Genomic DNA, 18,366 nt, shown 5'->3' with positions numbered 1-18,366 from the left:
GTTGCCTACATTCCAGCATTACAATCAGGTGAGGGGGGGCGGTTTCAAATGACTCTCCACTTTTCCCACTCCTCATTTGTAATGGTTTTTTTTGTGAAAAGGATGCACTTCCCAATTAAGTGAGTGTTTGACTGTTTACGTGTTGTGATCATAGAAGACATAATCAGGCACGTTTTCTTGAGTTTAAGTAAAAAGAGGTTAGCTTTATAGTATTTAACCCAGTCCAAGCAAAAATAATAAAATATGCTCTGGCTTTTGCACACACACAAACACACACTTGAAGCACACGCACAGACTTGAAGTTCACACACACAAACACACACACACACCCTTGAAGTTCACACACACAAACACACACACACACACATGCACACACACAAACACACACACACACACACATGCACACACACAAACACACACATGCACACACATACACGCACACACACACCCTTGAAGTTCACACACACACACCCTTGAAGTTCACACACACAAACACACACAAACACACACACACACACGCACACACATATACGCACACACACACCCTTGAAGTTCACACACACACACATGCACACACACACACACACACACACACACCCTTGAAGTTCACACACACAAACACACACACACGCACATGCACACACACAAACACACATACATGCACACATATACACGCACACACACACACCCTTGAAGTTCACACACACACACACACACATGCACACACACACACACACACACACATATGCACACACACACACACACACACACACACCCTTGAAGTTCACACAAATACACAACCTTGAATTTCTCACACACACACACGCCCTTGAAGTTCACACAAAGATACACACACAACCTTGAATTTCGCACACACACACATGCACACACACACACAGGCACGCACACACACACAGATTGCAGAGTGGGTAAAGTTAGATTAATCAAATTAGAGTCCAGAGAAATAACAGGGGGATACGGTCTATGGATTTTGGCTATTTGGTTGGTTTCAGACTGAATTTGGTGGTCTTGCAACATTCCCTCAGTGGTCCCAATGCTCCCAGTATCATAGTGATTTAAAGATGTGGACCGCTGATTTGGCTGTCCTTCTGGGGACAGCAGTGCGGGGTTGATTTCCTTCAAGAAGTCTCTGCCTGCAGCAGTGGTGTCCCTGGGTGGTCATGGTCAGAAAATAGGATTTGAAAGGTTGTAAGTTGGGTTGGGGAGAGATGGAGGAAGGAGGGACCCCACTCAGGTCTTCTCTTGTCAGCATCTCAGAAGCTTGTCCTCAGTGCAGAGAAAGCAGAAGCTTAAAAACACAAAGGGTGGGCCTGTCACATGACCATCACCCAGTGATTCAAGCATGGCTGTTACTAGCGTATTCCCGCTTCACAGAATCACTGAATTTTAACAATACAGAAGGAGGCCACTTGGCCTATCATGCCTGTACCAGCTCTCCAAATGAGCATCATGACCTAATGTCATTGCCCTGCCTTTTCCCTGTACTCTTGCACCTTGTTTTTATTCCAATAATCATCTAATGCCCTCTTGACTGCCTCGATTGAACCTGCCTCTACCACACATCCAGGCAGTGCTTTCCTGACCCGAACCACTCATTGTGTGAAAACATTTTTTCTCATGTCTTTTAACTTAATGAGTTCATATATGGGGATATCCCTCTGTCAGCCAGATTTCCATTGTTCAGGTGATTGGTTTTACAGTTTACTTCCATTGCAGCTTGATGAGTTGGCGCCTGGGAATCCCCTGTTGAATGCCTCAGCCTTGATGCCTTGCTAATGGGGATAGGATATGTGGCTTACTCACATACTCCTGAGGTCATTGTCCTTGTGGGTCTTTGCAGATAAGGTGGCTCCATCTCAGTGGATTGGAATGTGGAGGGTACAGCGATGCAAACTGAGTAGTCATCTTTGGCTCTGAACTTAAGTCACACAGTCTTTGTTTTTTAAAAAGTCTCTGTGTGATATGAATGCTATTTATTTTAAAGACCTGTATTGGCAGTGATATTTCCATTTAACTTCCATAAGGACATGTATTGTCTGCAGGAAGATTGAGGGACACCAATTCAGTGTGGAAACTATGGATGTGCTTTTGAATAATTTTGATAGTCTCATACCAGGATTCTCATCCGTGCTGAAGAACCTGCCTGAGGGAGAGGCATGACATCAGGTACCTGCAGCAAGAGAGGGATCAAATTATTTTAGAAAAGTAAACAATTGCATAATTGTAGAGGGAAAATTCAAATCTCCTAACACACCATGGCAATGCTGGGTGTCAAAGATTTCCTGGCGTTCCGTGTATCAAGTATCGCTATTGTTGTAATGCCAGGGAATGTGATATGCATTGTCACAGTGCAAGCTGGATGTATCTGCTCAACTTTGGGCCAATGTAATCAATGGTAGCTATTACTTCTGGTGGAAAATTCTGGAAGTAATAGTAATTGGTGGGAAGCTGGCACCTAGCCAAGATCTGCCAGAAATCAGACAGAAAGCCAACAAAAAATTCCAAATGTGGCTTTACCAATAATCTGAACAAAGTTTTAATCTTGCTTTGACATAATTAAATAAGTTCAAAACACATTAATGACAGTTAATTATCATGGTTAGCAAAGGCTTCACATTGACAGGAGACTTTCAGTGAATGGTCAACAATAAGATTCCAAAGCTGCCCTGTCTGCCTTTGCTAATCGTTGGCCTTTTGTTGTATATATTGCCCTTTGAAAATTACCTCTTACTTAACCAAATAAATTGGTGTTGTTAGATATTCAAACTGAGAAATAGTAAGAGAATCCATTTACATCTCATATTTTAGATTATTTCTGTAGTTAAAAAACCTAAAATTGAAAGACTGCAAAAAGATGGCTGGCAAAATTACTAGAATACTCTAAGGTCAGCTGGCACATGTTCACATATAGATTTGTTTTATCAACCTCAGCTAGAGACTCAGTTCTCGCTTTACGCTTCTCTAACCCAAGCATTGACGCTTTCTGTGCAACTTTGGGAGCATAATATTTAGCAGGCCTAGAAACATCTGGATAGGGACTGATATTGAAAGTGGGTAAAGGGTTATGGAATACAGAATGCCTCTGGAGTAGTGCAGCTAGAAATGGTAAATGTGGTAAAATTGTAGCCTTAGGTTGGGAAATATATAAAGGAGTCATCTGGAGGGTTAACCTCAATTTCCTGTCATTTTTGTATCTTCTCCAACAGCATCTTGCATTATTTCAATACTGGCTCATTTAACTTTTAATAAACCTTTAATGGTTTGACTGTATATTGAATTCATTCTTGGCACCTAGGTACAGGACCATAATCTTTTGCCTTAAATACTATAGATTTAAAAGAAGTACGTTGTTGTAAACAGCAAAGCACCTAAAACAGTTCCCTGTAGAACTTCTGCAGTCACAATACTTCCAGTAAAAAACGCTTTCTATTTATCATCACTTTCCAATTTCTATTGCAAGTCGGTTTTCAGTTCCGCTGGTTGACACATTATTAATTATCTTTAAGAAAGTTTTGAACATCCAAGCAAATTACAATTTAGGAGGGAGAGAATTATTGTTTTTCTGACCTAGTCTTCTCCAGGTCTTATACTGGTCTTGCATGGGAACACAGAAGTTGTAACATGGAACAGCCCATTCGGTCCAACCAGTCCAATCAGCATTTAGCTTTCTTGCAAGCAAATAGTTCTACTCATTTTTATTGACCCTGTTCCTATTTTCTTTTAACCCTTTCTCCTTCATCTGCCTTTCCAATATAACCTTGATTGTCACTGGCAAATGGGGTTAAAAAAGAACCCTTTTGTGTAACATCAGCCAGCATAAACATAACAGATGACAGTGAGCTGCATGTTCCAAGCTATTGGAGGGTTTATTTTCCATAATGCATTGCTCAGCGTTTCTGTAATACATTCTACACATGGTTTCCATTGGTGTGGAATCATTAATGAGACCCAATTATACTAATGAAAGTTTTGTGCATTTTGGCTGCACTGACCAAAATAGGCTTGAATGAAGAGTGTGCTGGTTCCCCTTAATGAAAAAAATACTACTGCCAGTGCTGTATATCATGCTTAAAATCACAGATTACAAGTTAACATCTGGAATCCTATGCTTGGATTATAAAGCAGAACTTCATGAGAAATGCATTGCCCTAGTCCATATCCCGCACATTTATGATAAAGTGCAAGATCCTTAATTTTTAAAAATTTATTCGTTCACGGGACATGGGTGTTGCTGGTTATGCCCAGCCCTAATTGCCCATGAGAAGGTGGTGGTGAGCCATTTTCTTGAACCGCTGTAGTGTCTCTGGTGTAGGTACACCACAGTACAACTAGGAAGAGAGTTCCAAAAGTTTGACCCAGCATAGCGAAGGATTGATGATATAGTTCCAAATTAGAATGGTGTGTGGTTTGGAGGGGAACTTGCAGGTGGTGGTGTTCCTATGCATCTGCTGACCTTGTCCTTCTAGGTGGTAGAGGTTGTGGGTTTGGAAGGTGGTGTTGGAGGAGCCTTGATGAGTTGCTGCAATGCATCTTGTAGATGGTACACACTGCTGCCACTGTGAACTGGTGGTGGAGGGAGTGAATGTGTAAGGTGCTGGATTTGGTGCTGATCAACCAGTCCTGGATGTAGTAGGGGGATCAGTGCTGGTGATGCCATTAAATGGCATGGGGAGATGGCTATATTCTCTCTTGCTGGGGATGGTCAATTGCCTGGCACTTGTGTGGCACAAATGTTACTGTTCACTTATCCACCCAAGCCTGAATGTTGTCCAGGTCTTGCCGCATATGGACATGGACTACTTCAGTATCTGAGGAGTTGTGAATGGTGCTGAACACTGTGCAATCATCAGTGTATATTCCCACCTCTGACCTTATGATGGAGGGAATGTCATTGATGATGCAGCTGAAGATGGTTAGGCCTAGGACACTACTCTGAGAGATTCCTGAAGCGATGTCCTGGGACTGAGATGATTGACTTCCAACAACCACAACCATCTTCCTTAATGCTCAGTATGACGCCAGCCAGTGGAGAGCTTTCCCCCTTGATTCCCAATGACTTCAGTTTTGTAAGGGCTCCTTGATGCCACACTTGGTCAAGTGCCGCCTTGACATCAAGGGCAGTCACTCTCACCTCACCTCTTGAGTTCAGCTTTTTTGTCCATGTTTGGACCAAAGCTGTAATGAGGTTAAGATCTGAGTGGCCCTGGAAAAACCCAAACTGAGCATCAGTGAGTAGGTTATTGCTGAGTAAGTGCTGCTTGATAGCACTGCCAATGACCCCTCACATCACTTTGTTGATGATTGAGAGTAGACAGATGGGGCGGTATTTGACCAGTTTGGATTTGTCCTGCTGTTTATGGACAGGACATACTTGGGCAGTTTTTCACATTGCTGGAAGATGTCAGTGTTGTAGCTGTACTGGAACAACTTGGCTTGGGGCTTGGCTATTTCTGGAGCACAAGTCTTCAGTACTATTGCCGAAATATTGTAAGGGCCCATAGCCTTACACTATTATCTAGTGCCTTCACCTGTTTCTTGATATCAAGTGGAGTGAATCCGATTGGCTGAAGACTAGCATCTATGATGCTGGGGACCTCCAGAGGAGGCCGAGATGGATCACCCACTCAGCACTTCTGGCTGAACATTGTTGCAAATGCTTCAGCCTTGTCATTTGCACTGATCTGCTGGGCTCCCCCACCACTGAGGATAGGGATATTTGTGGAGCATCCTCCTCTAGTGAGTTGTTTAATTGTCCACCACCATTCATGACTGGTTGTGGCAGGACTGCAGAGCTTAGATCTGATCTTCACTAGAGGTTCGCTAGATTGATTCCAGGGATGCGGGGCTTGTCTTATGAGGAGAGATTGAGCAGTTTAGGCCTATACTCACTAGAGTTTAGAAGGATGAGTGGAGATCTAATTGAGGTATATAAGATGCTAAAGGGGATAGACAAAGTAGACGTGGAGCAGATGTTTCCCCTTGTGGGGCACTCTAGAACGAGAGGCCATAGCTTTAGGCTAAGGGGTGGTAGATTTAAATCAGAAATGAGGAGGAATTACTTTTCTCAAAGGGTCGCGAATCTGTGGAATTCACTACCTCAGAGTGCAGTGGATGCTGGGACTCTGAATAAATTTAAGGAGGAAATAGACAGATTTTTAATTAGTACCTGGTTGAAAGGTTATGGGGAGAGGGCGGGAAATTGGAGTACATTCTGTGCCCTTGCCACCCTCAGTACTTCTTCCAACTGGTGTTCAACATGGAGGAGTACTGATTCATCAGCTGAAGGGACATGGTGTGTTGTAATCAGCTGAAGGCTTCCTTGAATGTTTGAGTTGATGTCATGAGACTTCATGGTATCTGGAGATAAGCCATAGAGGTTGTGTATGGAGATTGCATTGCTGAAACATAAGTTGTTGGCTTTTGTAATTATAGCCATTAACTTATTTTTCAGTCATGTGCTGGATAATGCTACAGAGGAGCTGTATTATTTCTATCAGGAACCTCTGGCTTGCAAGCTAAAACTTCCTGATAGTTGTGTTTAAAAAAAAACACAAGTGGCATAGTTAGAATACAGGACTTAAGCATGGAAAAATAATTTACTTGTAATATGGCTGTAAAAAATACTTTTCTTTGTCCTACATGAGGAATAAATCACAATACATCTCATATGTTTTCGTTTAAAACAATTGTGACAAAGTCCAACATGCTCCAAGCTGGAAGATCATCAGGAATGCATCCTCGTTTTCTCAACGTGCTGGAGATGCATCAATGGTGGTCATTTACAACAAGTGCAGAGATAGGATAATAAGAATCATCCACCAGAATCAGAGCCTTTTGTTAAGTTGATGTTCTTGTGTGCCTGAAATGGCACTCCTTAACCTTAACAGAAAAACATGGTGGAAACAGTGGGTAAGCAAATTTCACAAGCGGTATTTAAAAGGAGACACCTCCATCAAGGCATGTATCTGGTTAGTCATTTTAAGCTACCTGGGTACTTTGGGGCCAGATTGTTTGCCAAGCTGACAAGCGTTCTCTGTTTAATACTTTTGCAGAATGAGTTTGTGGAGGGCAAGAACAGTTCTGCAGGATTTGTTTGTTCTGAATTGCTCAACAAGGGAATGCCGCTGGGCTGACCATTAGTATTCCAAAATAAGGAGGAGCATCAGCAATAGACAGCAAAGAAAGAAAAGACCAAGACAGACAGCAAGAAAAGGACACAAGGGCTCATAGGGTGTGCCACTGTTCAGGAAATCATACTTGGACCTTACAGAAAAGCAATGTTTAAGGCTGTTGCATTTCAACAGGGGGGGGAAGTCATGTAACTGTGCTATCTGTTGCAGTGAGAAATGGAGCCCAAAACCAGGACGTGCACTGCACTGCCTGTGACAGTGAAGATTTTAATGCCACTGGCTCTTCCCATTGTACTTGTGGCGATATCAATGGCTGAAGACAGGTCTCCTTCAACATGCACAGAAAGGACTACCTAGGCCAGCAAATAGTAAAAACGGAAGTATACATAATTAGTATAAACCTGTTCTTTCTTGTCCTCAAAATCTATTCCTCTGGTTCCAAGTCTAGGAATGCCATTGATATGTAATGGAATTCCTATCCTTACATAAAAGCAAAATACTGCGGATGCTGGAAATCTATCCTTCTTACTTTGATTGTGCTAGTGCAATTGAAGCTGGAAGCAGCTTTGTGGTGTGCTCCTCCCAATTACACATTCAGGTAATTTATATAAAAAAATCTTTTTCGTGGCATCCTTTAGAGGTTGCAGCATATATAGGCCTGATTATCCTGGATGCAGAATTCAGGGTAAACCAGGTTCAAGTTTGGGTCTTAAAAAAGGCATTAGGTCCCTTATTAACATACCTCAAGAAGCCTAATGCCTGTTTTAGGTAGCCACGAAGAATGTCTCTATAGTGCCCAAACCAATATGGTACTGGATATGTAGCATTGTTCAAGTGTGGAAGGTTGGCCCCCTAAATGGAGCCTCTGCATCCTTTTCCTGCCTGGTAAGCAGGCACAGCAAGGCTTAGTTTTATACCCTATATATTCTATCAGCTGTCAGCATTTTGCGGTGCCCTTAGTGCTGTGCCGAAGGGCTGATAATACTCGGGCATCTCATGCTGGACTCATAATCAAGCCATTACATTATTTTGTGCTGCTTGTTATTGACTCACACTAGGCTGACCTTTTGAAGCTCTGTGTATTCTGGCGATGTATTGTGGTCCATATTTTAAATAGCCAGGCCATTTTAAAAAGTAATTACTCTATTTTTTTTGTCCGACACTTTGAACTTCAGGTTCATTTTCTTTATAAATGTAAGAGCAAAAAATTGTGCAGTGCATCTGTGTTCCTCAATGAAAAATGCTGCTTGTGGTTTAGCACATTAAAGCAGAAAATGTTGTTTCATTATTATCCAAAAACAGTCACAACCTCTACTTTTGAACCTGATCAGACAAAAAAATAGACATACTTAACTTCCTCCAATTTTTCAGAGCAATCTTCTGATGGAGGATGCTCAGAGCTCAGCCAGCACAGGAAGCAAGGTAGCGGCGGGGAGGAGCCGTGCAGAAGTCACACCCCCTTTTTTCAGAACCAGCTGCTGTATTCTGTTAAGTGAAGAGTTTGAATGTCCCAAACATTATTTGAAAAGCTATGGAGAGAAGGTTAGTGGGTAAGGGGATAATGTGGGCAAGTTATGTGGGAAAGTGGATAGGCTGCATAAGGTAAGGTGGCAGGGTGGTTCAGGGGTATGGTAGGTAAGGTAAGTGGGCACGGTGGGTAAGGTAAGTGGGTAAGGGGGTTGGGTGGGTGAGGGGGTAGGGTGGGTGAGGGGGTAGGGTGGGTAAGGGGGTAGTGTAGGTAAGGGGGTTCGATGGGTGAGGAGGTAGGGTTAGTTGTTCAGGGGGTAGGGTAGGTAAGGGAGTAGGGTGGATAAAGATGGGTAAGTAGGTGGGATGGGTAAGGTAAGTGAGTAAGTGAACAAGGTAAATGGATAAGGGGCTAGGATCATAGGTGGGTAGGGTTGTGAGGCCGGGGGATTTGGCGGGGTCGGGGCGGTTGTTGGGTGGTGGGGTTAGTCACGTCAGGTTGTGGGGGAGTCAGGGATTTGGTGGAGCTGGGAGAGATGGGTGGAGACGGAAATCAAAGGGGGAGTTGGGGGTTGGGGGGAGTCAGGGGGTTGAGGAGGGGTCAGTATGAGTGCTTGGGGAGGTCAGTTCTATAGTTACCCAAGTGCTGGACGAGGTTTTAATCCGTCTAACATTTTCTGGGTGCTTATCCAGGTAAGTGCATCAGAACTCTCCGACTCTAACTCAGAGTTAGAGGTTTTTTTGGAGGGTCCTGGTTAGCAGGGCAATTGCCCACCGAGAGTTCAAACATCCAGGCAATCTCCATGAAGGCAGTGCGATGGGACTTTTGAGGGATCCTGTAATGTACATCCAGTCTCCGACTATCCAAGACCGAAAGATCTGGGCTAAGCAATCTCCGTTGATGTAATTAAATCTTAACTTCCAACATTGTCACATGACCTTACAAATCCATTTATGCAAAATCACCCTGTACAAATGTTTACTGCATTTCTAAGAAATAGACATGTACCTTAACTTGTGTTGGGCTAAAGCCCCTGTTAAACTAAAGGACATGGGAATATGGATGGGTTACACATTCATTCCCTAGCCTTTGGTAGTCCAGGCAACTGACCTGGCTTGGGCTCCCTTCCTGGTGTGAGCCAATTCTTCACATCTGAAGTCTTGTATGCATGTCCTTCTCTCCAGTCCTACATTTGGTCCCAACTGAGCCAGGGAAATGGGACCCACTAGTGTTGGAGTTCCTGCCATTGGTTGCACTCTCAGGCCTTGCCCTTGACATCATTGGCCTTGTAAGGAGTAGATGGACATTCCCCCTCTTACACAGTGGCCCAGAAAAGCTTGGAACTGTTTAGGACTTTGCACAAGCAGTTCCCTGCTGTTTTTCTTGCTGGAAAGCCATCTGAATGGCAGTGGGAGGACTGTGCTAATCAAGGAAATCTGGGTCCAATATAAATATAACTGATAAACTAATATATTCTACTTCCACTATATAATGGTGCTCACAAATCAAGCATTTTGCTTCTTATAGCAAGGACTATGCTATATTTTTTGAACACACCTTAATGGTAACAGAAAACACATTATGATTAAAACTAGGAGGCAAAGTTCAGTGATTTATAATAGAGGAAGTACTATTTTATAAGGAGAGTGGGCAGTCTTTTAAATGGTGTGCAAGTCCAATTACTGTTATGCATTTTGTATATTTGAAATAAACCAAACTTGATGTGCAAGAAAAATCATGGTTGCAGCCACAAACTGGTAGCACCTTTCACTTCAAGAGTCTGCACTCATTTTACAATAATTTTGCTCCAAGCTATTTCCCACTAATTTATTTAGTGCAGTAATTTGAAGCTAAGAGCATGACCAATATCTCAACACTACATTTTACTGACCATGCCTGCTGTTAGTTACAGTAGTCCTTAGATTAGAAGGACCATTTATTAAACAGATTAGCTTGAGTTCTTTCAGTTTGAAAAAGGAAGTGAGGTTTAGCTCTGAGGCATTGGCCTTGGGTTTTCTCCAGGAGTCATAAACATAATTTCTGCGTCAGCTTCACTTGCCCAATTGGATTCAATTTTCTAATCTGCTAATGGGAACCTCAGTATTCCTGCTTACTGGTATAGAAAATAAATATGTGACTTTTAACTACTAAATGGGTCCAATCACACAGCACCTGAGTGAATAATTCATATTATTGTGCCTGGTTCAATCCTTCAGTTGATTAAATATGGTATCCACACATTGGAGCTGTGTGGTATTCAATTATTGTAATGACTTGACGTACTGGACAGGTTTCAACTTGAAACAGATAACTTTATTAAAGAGAGCTTTTCAGATACTACATGCTAGAAGAAAGCACCCCCCCGCCTCCTCCCCCCGGATTACTCATGCTTAGGACTTATTGGTCGGAGCCTCCAAGGACAATCACGTGACACCTGATAGGCAGCAGGAGAGGCTATACCTTCAGTTACCACAATTATGGAGTCCGTGGAGTTTCCTTGGAGCTGCTCCCACTTTGGCACCATAACTTTGCTTGAAAGTGCAGCAGTTAATCACGTGCAGTCAGTGAATGACAGCAACTCCAAGGAAATTTCCATCAATAAGTAACATTTGTTGCTTTATTCTAACATCAGGAAATAAAAGAAGAAATTGTACAAAGGCCCATTGTCAACAAGGATAACAGCAGCTCATGCAGACTGGGTGGCCTTGTTGCACTTGTTTTACGGATGTAAAATGCATGCAGTAATGCTCAATTTCATCATTCAATGCCCTGTGGCCCAAGATTATCTGAGAAATATTTGGATTGAAATTGGGCTGGGTCATTTTTCAAGCATACCTGAAGGCTACTGCTGAGGGCAGTCAAATTTCTAGCCCAGGATGTTCAGAACATATAGTTAGTTGATGGAATGCATCTGGTAAAGGGGTTATTTTTAATTCACTGTTATTTTGAGGGACTTCAAAAAGTATTGGTGCATGCTTATGTTTATTACCTGTAAGCTCCTTCTTTAACATTTACTAAGTTTTTTTTTACAAAATTTGAATGGAGTCACAGCAGCATGTTGATGATGCCTGGAAAAACTCAGCAGGTCTGGCAGCATCTGCGGAGAGGAACACAGTTAACATTTCGAGTCCGTATGACTCTTACTTAGTTCTGTTGAACGGACTCGAAACGTTAACTGTGTTCCTCTCCGCAGATGCTGCCAGACCTGCTGAGTTTTTCCAGGTATTTTTATTTTTGTTTTGGATTCCCAGCATCCGCAGTTTATTGCTTTTATGTTGATGGTGCCTGGTCTGGTAGCACTGTCATAATGGTTGAAGATGACCCATGACAAAGTGGACTGTCAGCTTTCACACACGGTATCTGAATCACATGTACTGTATTAATAGCTCTTAACAGAAAATCAAGTTTCATTTAGTTTAAATTTGGTAAAATTGTGGATAGATATTTTGTTCCTGGCACTAAAGTGGCGACTTCACCAAATGTTCTGTGGTCACTACATTCAAGGTATTTAAATGTATTCTGGTGACCTACTTGCCAATATTGAAACTGTTGGAGGGAATACAATGGCTGATGCAGGATAATGGATGAATATTTCAAATGCATAATTTAGATTTTCCAAAGTCCTAAGTCAATGGAACTGAAAAAAAATCAGGCTCAGTGTATTACAGATTGACAATCCACCATGGGCTCATTGCGTGCTACTTGCAAAGCCCTATTTCACCCACATGGTCTATCCTTTCTTGTTTTCTTAAAGCATATCATCTCATTCCCATGTTTCTCTTAATGTTAGGATTTCTACGGGAATCTGTAGCTCCATTCTTTGAACTGCACAAAGAGCAGAAGATCTGCTCTATTAATCCTCTCAAATTGATTCACTACACGGTCAAATGTATCTCATGGAGAAGAACAAAGGTTGATTTAGAAGCTTTAATTTTGGCTCATATACTCTCTGGGGAGTTGATCCCATTAACATTCCAAGATATTCCACTGAACATCCAAAAGCAGTATTTTAAGTAGCAGAGGGTATATAAGCATTAACTTATTAAGTGATATAGTTGAATGGTAGTGGCTGCCTACTGCTAGCTCTCAGTCACAGTTGTTATTAATTACTCTAGCTGGAAGACACTAGCATTTGCAGAGTACATATTGCAGTCATCAAATAAGCATAGCTCAAAGTGTTATTACCCTCAAACAGCAAAGACCTTTCCCCATCTTCATTTTGCACTTACAGACCACCCATTTTGTATCACTTGGGAATGCTGGGGTGAGAAGAGGCACTAGAAGCAAGAACTGGATAATACCTTTTACTCTTCCCTCTTTACAATAGAGTTATGAAAAGACTCCAAAAAAAAACTAGTGTGTAGAGCATGGATCAGCATCTTTATCTCATCCCCACTGTGCTTGAAGAATGCGGGTTAAGCCAACAATGAAAACCAACAGCATAATAAGCTAATTAGATAGATGGAGCGAGGAAGTAACAATTGAAGCCACAGCTATGCCAAGCATATGAATGTGCTTCTAGCTAAATTGCTAAAAATCTTATTTTCTTTGTTACGCACGAAACATTGACTCAGTCGTTGCAACATATTGCTTTAGGCCTCCAGTACTGCCCTCAGTGTTGAACTTTCGTTGTTCCAGGAGCACAAATTTTGATGCTGCATCATCTAATCAGTGGCCTGTGTTCGCTAACAAAGCACAGATTTTCTTTATTTTTCTAGCTGACCTTCTCCCATCGGTTCCCAGCCATATTATTTAGGACAGAATGTGACGGTGTTGCTGCATATGGGATAGGTTACTGATAGCTGTGAGTAGTGGATTGAGAGGTTTAAAAAACAAAAACTAATCAATTTTGCTCAGCAAATTTGTATTTGTTTGTCATTAAAAGATCCATCTAAAAATAACAAAAATATTCATTTTATTGCCCCCATATATCCCATACTTCATTATGGTAATGCATGTTTACCTCTAGTTAGGAATGCATTCGATAACCTTCTATGAATGTTTATAATGAGAAATGTACAAAACGTATAAAATGTATTGGGAACAGTGCAGGGGAGTGAGGCAAGTGGCCATGCACTTGGAAAAGTTTGTCAGAAGTGATAATTCTTCTGCAGCCGAGACTGTTCAGCAGCAGCTCCATTGACATGCTTGGAGCCGGGCCTCTGAAGCTTTTATGCCCCCTCAAGAAATGCAAGAGCCTGAAAATGCCGCCAAATACTCCAGAACCTTTCACCCCTCAGGCACAGACTGCAAATTAATGGGGACAGCAGAACAATTGGCTGACTGGACAAATTGTAGAGGCCCCTTGCGAAAGGTGCCCATGGCGCAGTCACTGGTGGAGGTGCTCACAGCCCCTTGCAATGTCTGTATTGAAGTTTGGACCAGTATCCATCATGGTTCAAGCTAACAGTGCAGCCTTACAGTGTGGGTTAGGAGAATGGCTGCACTTGAGTTGAGAGCACAGCATACAGTCCAGTGGGCGAATCTGCTGCCGACTGGTCAAGTGGAGCAGGGAGGAGGTGGGTGGGGTTTCGGACAGCCATGTCCGAATCATACTACACACTGGCCATCTAAGTGGTGGCCAGCACTCTCAGACATGTGTGAAGGGGCCTTCAGACTTAACCAGGCGAGGTTTTTAGGACACATATGCTAACGCTGCAGGGTCTTTGATCCTGTAGCAGGAGAACATCAGGATCATGGAGACTGGTGATTTAGCGGTGTGCCTCATGGTTTACAGGGAGCAGAGGAAGAGAAGAAGAATGTGGCAGAAGCACCAGTCTCGGCAAAGGGAGGACCATCTCCCTCAAGATGAAGGGCAGCAGGGCCTCCTGTGCACAATATGAAGGTCCACAGAGAGCCGTCGCTCGAAGGCGCTTTGTTAAACCCAGCATCTATAGACAGTGCTTGTCATTCCTGAAGATGACTGAGAACCAGTGTCACCGAAGACTGTGCCTGCCCAGGGAACTGGTCGGTCACATATGCCACCTACTGTAGGATTTGACGCCATGGGGACATAGAGGGCACCCACAGCCAGTGGTTGTGAAAATCACGATGGCGCTTAGTTTTTACACCAGTGGCTCCTTCCAGGGCTCCACAGGTGACTTGTGTGGGATCTCGCAAGCCTCCACACACAAGTGTATCCAGGAGGTCAAGGATGCCATCTTTGCGAAGGCACAAACTCTGTGCATTTCGACCCTGATCAGGAAAGCCAGGAAGCAAGAGCGCTAGTATTTGTACAGATCTCAGATTTCCCAAAAGTGCAGGGTGCCATCGACCGCACTCACATGGTGCTTAGATCTCCATGGCAACAAGCAGTCAACTACATCAACCACAAGGACTCGCTGAATGTTCAGCTGGTATGCAACCACCGCAAATGTATCCTACAGGTCTGCGAATGCTTCCCAGGGAGTGTCACGACTCCTACATCCTGGTTCTCAGAGCCCAGACACCTTCCAGTGTCCACACAGGCTGCAGGGTTGGCTTCTCGGGGACAAGGACTACCTGCAGAGGGCGTGGTTGATGATGCCCATGTGGCGGCCTCAGACTGCAGCAGAGCGAAGGTACAACGAGGCTCATGCTGCGACTCAGACTTTAAGAACATAAGAACATAGGAACTAGGAACAGGAGTAAACCATTCGGCCCCTTGAGCCTGCTCCACCATTCAATAAAATCATGGCTGATCTTCTTGCGTGTCAATTTCCACATTCCCATCTAACCCCAATAACCTTTGATTCCCTTGCCTAACAAGAATCTATCTACCTCTGCCTTAAAAATATTCAATGACCCCGACTCCACCACCTTCTGAGGCAGAGAGCTCCAAAGTTGCACAACCCTCTGAGAGAAAAAATTTCTCCTCATCTCTGTTCTAAAAGGGCGACCCCTAACTTTAAAACAGTGCCCCCTAGTTCTGGACTCATCCACAAGAGGAAACATCCTTTTGACGTCCACCTTGTCAAGGCCGTTCAGGTTCTTGTATACTTCAATCAAATCACCCTTCACTCTTCTAAACTCCAGTGGAAACGAGGCCAGTAAGTCTAGCCTTTCCTCATAAGACAACCCACTCATTCCAGGTACCAATATAGTAAACCTCCTTTGAACCACCTCCAATACATTTATATCCTTCCTTAAATAAGGAGACCAAAACTGCACACAGTATTCAAGGTGCGGTTTAACCAATGCCCTGCATAACTGAAGCATAACATCCTTACCTTTATGTTCAATCCCGCTCATAATAAAGGATAGCATTCCATTAGCCTTCTTAATTACTTGCTGTACCTGCATACTAACTTTTTGTGACTCATGTACTAGATCCCTCTGCACCTCAGAATTATGCAGCTGTTCTCCATTTAAGTAACACCCTCTTTTTTTGTTCTTCCTGCCAAAGTGAACAATTTCACATTTTCCCACATTAAACTCCATTTGCCAGATCTTTGTCCACTCACTCAACCTATCTATATCCATCTGCAACCTTCTCATGTCCTCTTCACAACATACTTTCCTACCTATCTTTGTGTCATCTGCAAATTTAGCTATCATGTTTTCACTCACCTCATCTAAGACGTTGATGTAAATCGTAATAAATTGAGGCCCCAATACAGATCCCTGTGGGACTCCACTCGTCACATCCTGCCAATCAGAAAAAGACCCATTTATGCATACTCTCTGCTTTCTGCCAGCCAGCCAATCTTCTGTCCATGCTAATATGTTACCCTCTACACTGTGCGCTTTTATTTTCTGTAATAATCTTTGATGTGGCACCTTATCAAATGCCTTCTGGAAATCCAAGTACAGTATATCTATAGGCTATTATCTATTAACTATTATCTACTGCGCATGTTACTCCTTCAAAAAACTCCAGTAAATTGGCTAAACATTATTTTCCTTTCACAAAACCATGCTGACTCTTCTCAATTGTTTTGAGCTCTTCTAAGTGCCCAGCTATAACCTCTTTAATGATCGATTCTAATAACTTCCCCACGACAGCCTTCAAGCTAACTGACCTATAGTTTCCTGTTTTCTGTCTCCCTCCCTTCTTGAATAGATATTAATTATAATTATAATTAATTATATTAGCTACTTTCCAATCTGATGGAACCTTTCCAGAATCTAGCGAATTTTGGAAAATTAACACTGGTGCATCAACCACCTCATTAGCCATCTCTTTTAGGACCCTAGGCTGTAGTCCATCGGGACCTGGAGACTTGCCAGCCCACAGCTCCATCAATTTGCTCAGTACCATTTCCCTCGTGATTTCAATTTCACCAAGCTCCTTTCTCCTGTTCACCTCCTGATTTACAGCTATTACTGGAATGCTTTTTGTATCTTCTACAGTGAACATAGAAGCAAAATATTTGTTCATTTCTTCCAACATTTCCTTATTATCTACTATTAACTCCCCACTGTCGCTCTCTAGAGGACCAACACTCACTTTACTTACTCTTTTCTTTTTTGCCTGTAGAAACTCTTGCTATCCATTTTTACATTTCTAGCTAGCTGATTAACCCTTTAGTCATTCTCTGCTGTTCTTTATATTCTGTCCATTGATTTGTCCTGCCACTCATCTTTGCGGAGTTGTATTCTTTCTTTGGTGGAGCAAATGATAGGCATCTTGAAAATGAGGTTTCCGTGCCTCGACAGGTCCAGTGGAGCATTGCAATACAGCCCACCGAGGTTGTTGTGCATCATCTTAGCTTGCTGTGTGCTACACTAGTGCTGCAACGAGGGGAGGACCTGACTGAGAAGCAGATGGAAGAGCTGCACATCTTCTCCGAAGAGGAGGACGTTGAAGGGGATGATGGTGATGAAGTTCTCGATGGTGAGGATGCTGGCGATGAGGCCATTGCATTGGCCAGAAGAGGCAAGTGCGCTTGGGAGGCTCTCATAGCTGCAAGATTCATGGAGGATGATAATGACATGCAGTGAGGAAGTCCGGACATCCTCACCTTGCATCTATGAACGTTTGACCCCTGTGTGGCTGATGGCACAAACCCTCAGTGCTCAGGCTCATGTCATGAAGACGCAGTGGAGGCCTTAATAGTCACTAGATTCTGGGAGGATGATGACAACATGCAGTGAGGGCATTCCATAGATCTTCATATAGCCTCTGTGAATGTCTGACTCCAGTCTGGTTAAGGGCAGCTCACTTGCGCTCTGTGATCAGGGTCATATCATGGAGATGCAGCTGTGAAACTTTAAATGCACCTGATCCTTTGTCAGCCTTCAGCACTTGCCCCCTTCAGGAGCACAACATCATCAGTCACAGATGCTGAAGGGATGGGGGACCAGCCCCACTTCAAAGCTGCTGAGAGCACACAGAGAGAATGATGGAACTCTGTGACACCTGCCCATGACATTCTGGAAACAATGATAAGCACCATCGAGGTGCAGGCATCCTAATGTGTCCAGTGAGTGTGAAGCCATGATGGGTCTTCAACGGTGATGCCTTCAGGCTCCTCATCCGAGGTGCTCTTAGCGCTGGAGTCGGGGTCAAGGTTGCCTGAGGGTGAAGTGCCAGATGTGTCTAGGAGAGAAAGTGGAGATTATTAGTGCTTGGCAACCACGTTGAACACAGAACAATGGAATCAGAGTAGCGTTGAGAGAAGAATGATGTGGTGCAGGATCCTTATATGGGCGTTTGCCTCCGACCTCACCGTCGCCACAGGCACGGTAAATGTCCTCTCTGGCCAGCTCTAACACGTGACTCTTGAATGGAGTGAGGACCTTTTAAGTTCGGCCACCCACGGCCTG

General features: G+C 43.3%; 1 long non-coding RNA gene across 1 annotated transcript in view; it reads right to left on the bottom strand.

Annotated features, from left to right (window-relative positions):
• LOC144692754 (uncharacterized) overlaps window positions 1–13,106 on the bottom strand; it is a 48,732-nt gene extending 35,626 nt beyond the window's left edge. Inside the window, exons 1-2 of the long non-coding RNA XR_013579385.1 lie at window positions 12,805–13,106; window positions 8,501–8,636 (exon numbers count right to left, since the gene is read on the bottom strand). This is a non-coding gene — a long non-coding RNA (uncharacterized LOC144692754). The remainder of the gene's footprint in view (window positions 1–8,500; window positions 8,637–12,804) is intronic.
• Between the last annotated feature and the right edge of the window lie 5,260 nt (window positions 13,107–18,366).

The sequence above is a fragment of the Cetorhinus maximus genome, chromosome 17 (assembly GCF_964194155.1).
Source record: "Cetorhinus maximus chromosome 17, sCetMax3.hap1.1, whole genome shotgun sequence".
NCBI lineage: Eukaryota > Metazoa > Chordata > Chondrichthyes > Lamniformes > Cetorhinidae > Cetorhinus > Cetorhinus maximus.
This window is presented reverse-complemented; position numbering and strand designations above follow the sequence as displayed.